General features: G+C 45.3%; 1 protein-coding gene and 1 long non-coding RNA gene across 2 annotated transcripts in view; one reads left to right on the top strand and one right to left on the bottom strand.

Moving 5' to 3' along the window:
* LOC135394418 (GTPase-activating protein skywalker-like) overlaps positions 1-13,418 on the bottom strand; it is a 282,666-nt gene that overhangs the window by 239,057 nt on the left and 30,191 nt on the right. The window lies entirely within an intron of this gene.
* Positions 9,799-11,448, top strand: LOC135395618 (uncharacterized). Its single transcript, XR_010423217.1, has 4 exons — positions 9,799-10,258; positions 10,387-10,497; positions 10,614-10,670; positions 11,278-11,448. It is a non-coding gene; the product is annotated as an uncharacterized LOC135395618 (long non-coding RNA).

The raw sequence follows: 13,418 nt of genomic DNA on the forward strand, positions 1-13,418 counted from the left end.
GACGAAGAGCTGGTATGCCCTACCAGCTCTTCGTCCTAATGTATTTCCTATGGAACAGTTTTTATGTTTTTTCTCGGTAGCCGCTGCGCAGATTTTGACGCGGGTGGTTTCATCATAAAGAGGAAGACGAGATGAAGAGAAGTACGCTACTAGATTTATCATACATGTCGTATGTATTTTACAGCGACGTCACGAATGCGAAAAAAATACAAAATTTTTCTCCTCACTCTTTGACCAGGTTTTTCTAAGCCATTTCGAAAAAAACTTTCCATTTACTTTCTCTGGAAATATTTCAGGAATCGATAGACATCAAATTTATATGTCTACCACTTTCCGTTTTTATAAAAAAAGCATGAAATGTGAGTACGGATAAATACCGTCTCAAAGCCCCGTATATGGTTGCCACCTTTCGGAGTGCAAAATACCGGCTGAGGGAGAGGAGGTAGAATAGAGGGAAAGGAGGAAATGTTCGCGGGAAAGGGAAAGTGGGTGAGGTGTGAAGAGTATACAGAGAGCGAGAAAGAAAGAACGAGCGTACTCACTCAAGACAAAAACGATAATAATAATGAATAACTAAGAAAACGACTGGTGGCTACGGAGTTGGGTCTGTGCTCCAGATTTATTCAAGCTGTAATGGAATGTTGAAAGGAAAACTCCGTAAAAACCCCTATGAAAGGTGTTGAGCCACAAATACCGGCAAAAGGCTGCCGGTATCACCTTCCTACCGGCAACCGGCAGAGCGAGCAAATAACCGGCCCTGCCGGTATAATGCAGGCCTGGTGGCAACCCTAGCCCCGTAAACCTCGTCATTCTGTGTAGCCCTCTAGCCGTAGCACAGGAAAAACCTCGCGGAACATTTTGACCGTATCCATCCGCCGACCATGCGGCGCGCACGCGCACCGTAGTGCTCCCTCTCTCCTCTTTACTTTCATGGACAGCTGACTTAAAGCATGGCCTTGGTGACCAGAACAAAAGCTTACTTAGCTGCTCGTAAAGGGATTATCGTCAGCCAGCATTCTCGGGGGGGGGGGGGGGGGTAGACGAGCGGCCCGTGTAAGAGGGGTGTAGGAAAAAACGTCCCCGAAAAAAATGTCAACGTTCCCAGCCCCTCAGGTAGGATTATAGAGCAAAACAGTGCACCGACTTTGATTTGATCATACCAAAGAAAGTATTTAAAATTCAACTACATACCTAACACTGCGGGTGGAATAGAGTAAGTTACATGGCGAATAAAGGCATTCTCAAATCTCAATTAGGCACGAAACAATGGTGAGGCGAGTAGAAGGAAATGCCGCCCATTCTATTACTTTATTTTTTTCTGTAATTCTATATTTATTCACGTACTTCCTGATTCAAATGTGTTCGGCTGACGTTAAAACCGTATCGTCCGTCCAATGCCGCCAAGAAATTGCACGGAGGCTCTTCTCTCCCGGTGTGTACTGCATACAAAGATTCCGATGCTGCATTTGCAGATTCACTGCCGTCAGCTTTACACGCTTTTTCGGCGGTATTCCTATTGCTTCCTCGTGAATTAAAGCAGACTTGTGTGAGTATCACCATGTAAATGCGACAGTAAATGAATCCTTAGACGGTAATGCCAGGGGCGCGAAGCTGTAGTAGAAATCTATTGTAGCTAAAAACTCACGTGACCTCCGGAGCTCGACCAATGACTGAGGACTAGCCACCGTATTTTTTTTTCTTTTTTGATTATGTCGCGAATGACGTAAATGACGTGTCATCCGTTTCTCTCTCACTACTTTCCTCCTCTCTGCTCTGCTTCCCGTCTTCTTTTGTTGTTCCTTTTTTTTCTTCCATGCACGTTTTTTTGGTTCGCGTTTGTCGGAATGCAGTGAGAGTTACAGGAATACGACAGAGCCTTGGTTTTTTGTCACATGAAGTATTTTATTGTGCAACATACGGTTATGCAAGCAAGACGTACACAGGATGACATTAATATTGCTCCAGAATTTGCTTGAAGAAGCTTGATAATGTCGGACTGCCTCTGGCAAGGACTGCTACTGGGAACTGGAGCTCAGTGGCTGCAAGATGAAAAAAAAATGGTATCAGATATACGGTTATGCATGTGAAAGTTGCAATGTAAATAGAAAGAATAAAGGTGCTATTGAACGCGAAAATTAAGAGCGGTGGTAGGGTTGTGAGAAGCTCGCAGCCATGGGGTGTGATGAGCGACCTTAGTATAAAAAATACCTTTTATTGCGCTACTTCACAATGATATATTCCGACCGATTAGCCTGACAATCTTGGCTTTGGCGCTACGTACAGAACAGCTACTAAGTGAACGCGTCGTACGAAACTTGTCGAGCGAAATCACCAAGAATCAGACTTACAGTAGGGTAGTTTCATTTTAAATCGAACAACGTATGAAAGTCGTATTTTTTAATTCGCCCAGAAAAAATATATGTTAGAGGACAGTTCAAACGACGCAAATCGCGCAACGTGCGATGCTCGTGCGTGTAGTAGTTTCCGCGTAGGAGAGGGGGAAAGCCGGAGGCTGCTTGGGCGCGCTTTCTTCTGGACCGACTTTGACGGGATCTAGCACCGCTGACTTTATGCCTAGGAACTGGAGGATTTTTGTGATTATAGGCTGCACAATAGACACTATCGACAGCCACCCACAGAACTCTGAGAGCCACAGATTTTCTGTTAAAAAATGCCAAACTTGGCGTAAACGTTCAAAAAGCCCAAACTTTGTTACCAATTTTCTTCATGACGGAACATCTGAGAACATCGAGCTTAGTGCCATCCGATAGGACATTAAAAGACCTCTTGTGCTGTATAAAATTCATTTTCTCAGCCCAGTTGTTTCTGCGTTATTAGCTTGGGAATCACACATGGTAGGCGAAAATTGCCAATGTTGCATCTCAGTTTTCTCAAAAATGCCATCTTCGATTTCCTTGATTATTTTTCAAAAGGTGGCGTCATGTCTCTACTTTAGACGCCAAGTGAGACAATCTTTTATTTTTGCCTGAGAGACGCGCAGCGATTTTTTTTGTCAGGCAAGGTGCACGAGGCTGCCCCACCCACGAGCACGAGACCTTCAACCTCTTCTTTGCTACAAGTGTCCCGCTGACGAAGAAATCAATGACCACAGTGCCTGAGCTTGTTGTAGTGTCCCCAGAGCATCACTTTACGTTTACCCAATGGTCTCTCAGTTCCGTCAGGCTCATTCAAACCGTGGGAGAGTACATGAGTTGCCTGTGCGCCCTTGACCAGAAGCCCCGGTTCGACGAACATACCGACGAAGCAGTGAGAAGAAACGAAGCGCCTCGTAGAGATCTTTATCCACTGGTAACATCTTAGCTTTTATTTCACGTTGCCTCCAGTCCCCCAGGCAGTGTGAAAGGCACATCCACATTCATTGGTAAAAGAACGAAAACCGAAAGTTTCGAAAAACGTAAAATGTGCCCATTGCGAGACCCCTGCAGGTGGTGGCTGCCACCATTGGATTAGCATCATCCGATAGCTTTAGACATGACCTTTCACATGATATAAAGTGACTGGGTTCAAGCGCATTCTTTGTCCGCCTAGTATCGCAAAACCACGAGTGGTACGCGAAAATTTTGCATGTTCGATCTTAATTATTTCTAAAAAGCCGGAATATCTTTCACGATTTATTCCACAGGGGCAGAATTATGCCGGTCCTTTGCGCTGCTGGTAAAGTACCTTTTCTCTTTTTGATTGAGACGTAGGTCTACCTTTCCGCGGAGCGATTTTTCCACACAAAGGCGCTCTTCGTATGTTTACGAGCGCGTTTTGCTTCGTAGTCTTCGCTTTGTAATTTAATGCCCAGATGTTGCATTATGTACTTATTTTGCACTTATGGTACGTATGTTTATTTTTTCCTTTGGAGACGCTGGGCAATACTTTCGTGGGCGACTTGAACTTGCTATTACGCACTTTCATGGGAGTCGTGTGCGTATACGCACGTGCGCATATTCACTATTCTCCCGCACATGTGCTTGATGCAATGCACATACGCACGCTATGAGGCTGTTGTGCGAGTTAATATTAAGAAGGCAGAACTACGGCCACAGGGGACAGAAAGTTACAACATCTGAGAATACAAACTTGTGGTCGCGTGGTTGCAGTCGCCTCTTAGTGATAGTTCCGAAGGTGTGCATGCTCTCTTTAATTAGTTTTATGCTCCGTAGCGTTATTTCGGAACCACGACGAGTGGTACAAAACCCGTAAGACCGCTGTGATGACAGTTGCTGCTCTAAAGTATAACACGTTCGCCCTCACCGAGATGTGTCAGTGTCACCGTGGGAATCAAAGTTTCCGACAGAACAACGCACAACTAAAATCCCTCATTTCCGGTAGCCGTAGGTACCTTAAACCCTCGGTGTGGTCTTCAGTAGTCCTTCTGGCATCCATGCGCTTGAACCCATTCACTTTATATCATGTGAAAGGACATGTGTAAAGCTATCGGATGATGCTAATCCAATGGTGGCAGCCACCACCTGCAGGGGTCTCGCAATGGGCACATTTTACGTTTTTCGAAACTTCCGTTTTTCGTTCTTTTACCAATGAAAAGGATGTGACCTTCACACTTCCTGGGGGACTGGCGGCAACCTGAAACAAAAGCTAAGATGTTACCAGTGGATAAAGATCTCTACGAAGCGCTTCGTTTCTTCTCACTGCTTTGTCGGCATGTTCGTCGAACTGGGGCTTCTCGTCAAGGGCGCACAGGCAACTCATGTACTCTCCCACGGTTTGAATGAGCCTGACGGAACTGAGAGACCATTGGGTAAACGTAAAGTGATGCTCTGGGGACACTACAACAAGCTCAGGCAGTGTGGTCATTGATTTCTTCGTCAGCGGGACACTTGTAGCAAAGAAGAGGTTGAAGGTCTCGTGCTCGTGGGTGGGGCGCGCAAGGCCGCAGCCTCGTGCACCTTGCCTGACAAAAAAAATCGCTGCGCGTCTCTCAGGCAAAAATAAAAGATTGTCTCACTTGGCGTCTAAAGTAGAGACATGACGCCACCTTTTGAAAAATAATCAAGGAAATCGAAGATGGCATTTTTGAGAAAACTGAGATGCAACATTGGCAATTTTCGCCTACCATGTGTGATTCTCAAGCTAATAACACAGAAACAACTGGGCTGAGAAAATGAATTTTATACAGCACAAAAGGTCTTTCAATATCCTATCGAATGGCACTAAGCTCGATGTTCTGAGAGGTTCCGTCATGAAGCAAATTGGTAACAAAGTTTGGCCTTTTTGAACGTTTACGCCAAGTTTGGCATTTTTTAACAGAAAATCTGTGGCTCTCAGAGTTTTGTAGGTCACTGTCGGCATTGTCTATGGTGCAGCCTATAATCACAAAAAACCTCCAGTTCGTAGACATAAACTTAGCGGTGCTAGATCCCGTCAAAGTCGGTCCAGAAGAAAGCGTGCTCAAGCAGCATCAGACTTTCCCCCTCTCCTACGCGGAAACTACTACACGCACGAGCGTCGCACGTGGCGCAATTTGCGTCGTTTGAGCTGTCCTCTAACATATATTTTTTCTGGGCGAATTAAAAAATACGACTTTCACACGTTGTTCGATTTAAAATGAAACTACCCAGTAGCGTCATACCTTTATACAGTACGACGTGAACGGGTATTTAATCATAACGTTTAGATGATATTGTTTCACGAAAAGAAATATAGTCTACCATCATATCTCCAAAGCTACGCTGTCTGTCCCGGTCACCGCGTATTCCGGTAACTGTTAAGCAACTTATTCACAATACACGAAGTGAATGCGCTGTTGTAAGGCAACAAGCAACGACAAATGACTTACCTCTCGGCAGTCGTTGACCAGGTATCGGGTACGAGGCGTTCGGGCGCTCGAATACTTTCTACACCAAGAAGCAGAGCACAAATCTTGCGCAGGCATCTTCCCTGGCAGCTGTTACTGTTCGAGGACACTCACATGATACAGCTTGCGTTTTTAAACAGGAAAAATCAGAACTCATAGTCCAACACAACCGCTACACAACACGAGCCGTCCGAAACGGACGCCGTCGAGCCGTCGACTCCGTGGACGCCGGTTCCAACCGGCACAGCCGCCGCGCTGTCGCCTGTTCGAGCGCCCGCGATCAAATTTGAAAACGGCCAATCATCGCTCAGAAAACGAATTCATCCTCATGGGAACCAATCAGTAATCACTAGCCACCGGATGTCTCCATGACGTTCAATTTATGACGTTTTCTGACGTCCGATGACGTGAAACGCATGAAGCGCCTCACTTTATCCCGCAAAGGAACTGGCGAGTTTCGGGCCCTTGGTAATGCGCCTTTTTCAAAAATATCTTGTGCTCATGCACAAAGGGTGCTGCCACCCAGCGGCGTGATGGGGAAACCAGAGAAACAATCTGGAGGGCAGCCAGCACGGAAGGAGCAGGGTGTACGAGTATGGCGCTAAACTTAAACGCATGCTGCTGGTCGAAAGCAGAGAGTCGAACCGAAACGTTTAACGGTCCGGTTCGGGTTTAGGTTCGGCGATTAGGGTTCGGTTCCGGTTCAGCTCCAGAAGGCAATTATAATGGTTCAAACCAGTTCTTTCCAAGCGGTTCCGTTCACGAACCGGTTCAGGGGCCACGGGTGCGAATGAAGCACAACAGGCAGGTTAAAGCAAGCTTCCGTGTGTGTGTTACAGTGCTTGAAGTGGGCAGGAAGGCGTCAGTGGTCTTTCAGGAGTTTGAAAGAGTTCGTGCAATATGAAAGACAAGATTAGTAGCGGCTACAAGAGGAGCATAGCGATGAATTACTGGTATGGGTTGACTTTCCCCGCACGTAGCTCATGTCGCCGGGGTTACTCTCCCACCGAGTAGTTCGTAGAATCTCACCAGGAATAACAGTCAACCAGGCCTGCTACCTTGGCCTAAGTCATTTAAGTAATTGAAATTATTCATTTCCAGTCAGAATCGCAAATACAGGTTAATCAGCTAACGACGCTTCATGGTAGTTGGATTGGAATGATGCGATTGTGAGCTCGGGGTCTTTATGTGTGTAAAAGACACGTTATTGTGTCTGTGGAACAAAGACAGAGCAAATGAAAACAGAGAGTTCCACTCATTTCCGACCCATCGGCGATTTTTAAATACTATGTCAGTATGGTCGTTGCTGCTTCGTTTATTTCAAATCCACAAAGAAAGCCAGCTTGGCATGTTCTTTTCAATCTCAGTAGAATGAGGGCGGCTGGTGCTTTACTTTCTAGTACCCTAGGCACGCAGCAAACGTAATGCATTAAACGGAATGGCAGTAACTTCACCTCCTAACCAACCATCATCCCGAATGACGCCTTTTCACACGCACATTTCTTTCGCGTCTGACATTTTTTCAACACGCCCCTGTTTTCAACAAGCCGGGGGAGAGAACGACGACACGCAAGATTATGGTTGGTGAGGAGGTGAACTTACCGGCATTCCGTTTCATTAAGTTTGTAGTGTGGCTATAGCGTATAAGGGGCTTATGTAAGTTCACACACGCACACGTTGGGAATTATGCTGCAGCGCTGTACACACGGATACGTGCTAGAGCTGAGCGCGGGGGGGGGGATATATATTTATTGAAAGGAGCTGAGCTCAGGTAGTTTGCATTCGCAATGCATTACTCATAACAGAACAGAAGAAGAAAAAAGAAGGGCGAAGAAGATAAAATTTAAAAGACCGAAGGTCGCAGACGACGACATATACATCGGTTGATCTGCGTATTCGCATTTATATATAGGATGCCCACGGTTCAACTTCAGAAATGATCTATAACATAAACACATAGCGCTGCGAAAGAAAAAAAAAAAAAACTGACAGCTCTCCTATGATGTTACATCTTACAATGAAGCACTGTTTGTAACACGAACGTTGTAGGAAAGAGAGTGTCAGTTTCTCTTTGACAGAGCTGTATCTCAGTGATCATTCCAGCAGCTAAGGTGGCCACCGTGGGCCATTTCAGCAGCAGGGTGGCTGATTAGTATATTATTATGAAACTGTAACTTCATGTATGCTGAACATGTAACTTCATGAATGCTACTCAAAACTGTCATTGATGCCTAATTCTTATATACATTCATGTGGATGCCTTATACATTAGTAGCATGGGCGTTCCCATGATTTTTTTCAAGGGGGGGACAATGCGCTTCTACGGGGGGCAAGAATGCAAACCCCCACCCCGTAGCACATCATTTTCTGGAAGCGGACGCTGTGCACTGTGTGGGTGTTCAGAGGTCCCTATTATGACAACTGAGAATAATCATTACGACCTATGACTAAAGAGTGAACTATTTTCGCAGCGACCTTGGAGTTCGAGGAGGGCCACGCCCCCCCCCCCTCTCGTGCCCCCCTCTCAGTACGCCCATGATTAGTAGTCATAACAGTTTTCAGTTACCACCTTTGTCGTTGTTATTTGCGATTCTGAGCCCCGGGGTCTTCGTCTAAAAGGCGCGTTATCCTATCATCATTGACCGTCGCAGTGATTCCATGTCGGTAGATATTGGCATGTTCTTGGTATATATTGGTATGTTCTAACCATATTGGTATGTTCTTTTCATTCTAACCCGCATGAGGATGCCTGTCCCTTTACTTTGTAAGGGGCTTCAGTAAGTTCACACACATACGTTTGGAATTATCCTGCAGCATCGTACACACGGGCACATGCTGTAGCTGAGTTCAGGTAGTTTGCTTTTGCATAGCACTGCACAAAAGAAAGCACAGAAGAAGACAAAACAAAAAGAAAAAACAAACGAAAAAGAGAGAGTTTGAAAGACCGAAAGGTACGGTCGCACAGCCAACGACATATCCGTCGCTTGGTCCGCGTGTTCGCATTTATATACAGGATGCCTGCGATAACGGTAGAGATGATCTCGAAGACATGGCGCTGTCAAAGAAAAAACTGACAGGTTTGTGTTACAGACGGACTGACCTTACAATACAGCGCCTGTTTGTGACAAACGTCATAGGACAGTGTCAGTTACCCATTGACGGTGCTATGTGCCAGCGATCATTTCTGCTACCAGGGTGGACGCCCCGTGTATAGCTGAGTTTGATTAGTATATTATTATAATATATGTCACTTATTGACTACTACCCAAAACTGTCATTGATCCCTAATTCTTATACATATTCATGTGTTTGTCTTAGACGTAGTCCTAACCGTTTGTAGTTACTGTCTGTTGCTATTTCGTGACTCGAGAAAATCCAGATCATTGTTGCAGGGCACGACTTTTTCGGGGGGGGGGGGGGGGGTTGATGTAGGGGGAAGGTGCGGTCAGCCTGCTCTGAAGTAGCGGCTCGGTGCACCCAGGGGAGGGAAAAGAGGGGAGAGTGAAAGAGGGAGGGGAGAGATGATGGTGGCACAGGAGAGGGAGAGGCGTGCTAACCCTCTTGCTCTAAGATTTGGGTAGTCCAAGGGGACTACCCACCACAGAAAACATGGGAGCATCCCTCAGTAGTCTTCATTGGGAAGCTCCCTGTACCACGGTAACCGCCAGGATTATTGGCGAAGTTACGCCATCCGACTTTTTCGGCAAGCAACAGGAAGTCTACGGAGCTAGTAAATGAAGAAAAAATACGAAAAATAGTTTTTGTCTTCATGCACAACATCCTAAGTTTCGTACTTAATTCCGTGTGAACCGTTATTTGAACCGCTAACCGGTATTTTTTTACCGGTTTAGTTCCGGTTCAGCTCCAAGATGGCGTCGACTCTTTCGGTTCGGTTCAGTTCCGGTTCGGCCGAAAATAACGGTTAATAACGGTTTTCGGTTCGGGTTCGGGTTCGGTTCGACTCTCTGGTCGAAAGTACTACCTGAACCGTGTGCGCAGCATGTTAATGCACTGGAACCGTGAACAACCGAATCATGCCGTCAACTTGCGCTATGCCAGGGTGCAACGCAAGGGGTGTTAAGGGTTTTTTTCGCTTCCCGTCGAGAAAACGCGATCCGCAGATGCGTCAAGCGTGGATAAACGCCACTAAAAGAGTGGATGAATGTGGCAAGCGGTGGACACCGACTGCATATTCAAGAATATGTCACCGACACTTCGTGACAGGTATGTTACAATACGTTGTTTGTCAAAAGACACCGGCTTCACGGGCGTCCGCGTATCGTTTAATAGGCCAACCAAGCCGGTCACCCAGGCACGTTGACTACGTACCATGTGCTGCTAACTGCGATGATAAAAAGTCTCTCCAGCAAAGAAGGGACGCCATCCTGAGGCTTCAACGCTCAGAAAGACGCTACCGAAACAAGCAAGATGAAAGTATGTTGTTTTCCTTGGAGAAGGGTTGGTGCATTCGATGTAGCATGCTAACATAATTGCTGGCATATTTTCGTTGATTAGCGCAAACGAAAAACAAAAAAGAAAGAAACAGCCTATTTTTCGTTTAGATTCACCTGACTTCGCTGTTTTCCCGAGCGGTGCCCGTGAGGAAGATCGCAAACAGACAGGCACAGTTACCCATGCCAGCAGCGAGATAGATATGGACTGTGAGACCTCAGGTGAGCAGTTGTAGTGTCTGTTGTGTCCGTTCATCCACATTTGAGATCTTAGAACATTCGTGGCAGTCATTCACCTACCAATCATTTCATTTTGATTGATACTGAAGATACTGCAGGTTCCAAAAGCACTGACATCTGCCAAGCCAGCACAGAAGCGGCAATACAGAGCAGCAGTAAGTCTGGTCATTACATCAGTCTACATACTACTGTGTTGGTCTTCAATCTTCAATAATGGTGGTAAGCAGCCAACACAGGCTGTTAGTAATTTTATTGTAATAGTTCATAAACCATGACAATTTGCCAGCTTTCTTAAAAATATTCCGAATAGGGAGCACGCCACCTCTCATGGGTTACCCAGCTTAATCGCTTGGATAATTAAGCAGGCTTACATGTTGAAAGCAATGTTGCTTATGCTGGGTTGAGTTATCTTATTTCTTTGCTTGGAAATAAATCATTCCTACTTCATTCCTTCATGCAAAATAGGATAACTCACCCCGACAACAGCAATAGTACTCTCGACGTGTCAGTCAGCTAATTAAGTTGGATAGCCCATGACAAACTGTTGTACAAGGACTGGTAGAAATCCAGCGAACCGGTAAGGAAGTCTGAAGGGAATTGCCTCAGGACTAGATCCATCCGTGGTTACAAGTGTCGGAAATGTTTGTAACTACGGATGGATTAATTGGCTGAAATTAACATAACCCACCTGCCACATGAACGCTACGTTGTTAACATTTACTTTTTATAATAATTACCAATGTCTCCTTGACCAACATTTAGCGCACACGGAGCTAGAGGTGGTAGCTGCGGAAGCACTAACCTTGCTACCACAAGTCATAACTCTGAAGGAAACCAAGACCCACTGCAACCAAAGCAACCTCAGTACAGAAAATCAGCTCCTGAAAATGCGTATCCAAGCTTTAGAAGAAGAAAGCAGGAATTTGTCATCACGTCTCCACAACAAAGAACTTTTTGATGCGATTTTCAAGCACGTGGAAGGCAATGCAAAGAAAATGCCTTACTGGCAGATGGGACCGAGAAAAGAAGATGGAGGCAAAGGACGACCCAGAAGTGTGAGCCTTCGAGATGAATGTTTAATGGTACTTGTCAGGCTCAGGACTGCAATGCCAATTCCAGAAATTGCCAGAAATTTTCAAATATCGGAAGCAACATTCAGCAGAATATTTACCACTTGGGTAAAGTTCCTGGATAAAGAACTGAGTGCTCAAACACACTTTCCTTCCCGTTGTGCTGTTAGGTAAAATCTTCCTAAATGTTTTGAATGCTTTCCAGACACAAGGATAGTGATTGACTGCACTGAAATTTATTTATTTATTTTATTTCAACGATACTGCAGGCCCGAAGGGCCCATGCAGGAGTGAATACAGGACAGATATCAGGGCGTACAAAAGCGACATTCCTGCGGTACTCACATGCTGTAGCTATAAATTGCTCTAATTAGGTGCACTGGCATTCCACTGCTAATGAGAAGGCATTGTCGGAGCAAAAGGCTTCAGATGGTAATCGGTTCGAAATCGGAAATCAGAATGCAAAGACCCTCAAAGCTAACGGGGGGGGGGGGGGGGGGGGGGAATGCAATAACTGCATCCGTAGGAGACCGCCACAGTCGCAAGCAGGCAGATGTGCTGCCATCGGCATCATATTGTAGGTCCCATCCAAGCCGTCACCCATTTCGCACTCACCATATATTTGGTATTTCAAAGTTGCTGTGTGATTTGGAGCATATCCAAGTAATTTCCACGGTTTTAACGTTAACAGTCATCCAAACAGCATATGGCAGCGAACAAATGCAGGAACATAACTTCGAGGGACCTACAGTATGGCAGCGAGGTGACGTCAGTGAATAAACCCTTCCTCATCACTGTTACAAACTGCGCGCGGTCGCATTACAGCTCCGACCAAAAATATATTACGCGTGCTTGTATTACACTCCCCGTTGTACACTGATCATTCTTCGAAATGAACTGTCGCTGACGACGTACATGGAGAAGGAGCGCGTGTTTATTTAAAAACCGTATTAAATACCCGCAGAAAGAAAACATGTGACTTAGCTTCCACGTATCCGATTGTGCGCCACACTATGGGAGACCCCACAGTCAATGCTCGGACTACATTCTCCGCTAGCGGAGGTATATGCCTAAGTGTGCCCATTTCGAGAGCAAAGGGGTTTACTCAAACCAAGGTGCTTCTGCAAGTTACAATTACCATGACAACGACGACGCACCCGCAGGCAGATTTCATACGTGAGTATGCATGAGAGAGGCGCAGCTTTCGTCGTCTGCTCTTACGGCACGTTTCGACAAATTCCTCAAAAACGACTTGGTTATTCCGAATTAAATTTTGACGGTTGTATGTGTACAGTACTCGTGAAACCAGTTTTGGCTAAGTTTCAGAATCGCCCCGGCTGTACGAGACCGTCCCTTTAAATCCTATACAAACTCCCTTATTCTGTATATATATTTTCTTATTGACCTCAGTTATTGTTGAATCAAAACGTAATTTCAATAGTTCCAAGAAACTTTCGACAGAACATCCTTCTTCACTTATAAATTGTACCGTTCCAAACTGCTCTATTTCCCTTCCAACACATTTAAACATTTCCTCGGTTGGGATATTATAATAGATCTACTACATTTAACGAGAAAAATTTAATTTTCTCATGCCTTAATCCCCTAAGCAACTCAATAACGCTCATTGAGTTTTTGACTTCCTTTAGAATCTTCCTTTTTTTTTTTGTAGGAAAGAACTTACTGCACTAACTTGCCAGGTTCCCTTCTCTGATACTATTGTTTGGAGAGGAGAACCCTCCTTATGTAATTTTACAGTAAAGAAAGCTTCCAAATGAATCCCTTGCATGTTTTTTAACAACAACTTTATTGTGAGATGATGACTGAGGAGTT

This window comes from Ornithodoros turicata, chromosome 5 (genome assembly GCF_037126465.1).
Source record: "Ornithodoros turicata isolate Travis chromosome 5, ASM3712646v1, whole genome shotgun sequence".
NCBI lineage: Eukaryota > Metazoa > Arthropoda > Arachnida > Ixodida > Argasidae > Ornithodoros > Ornithodoros turicata.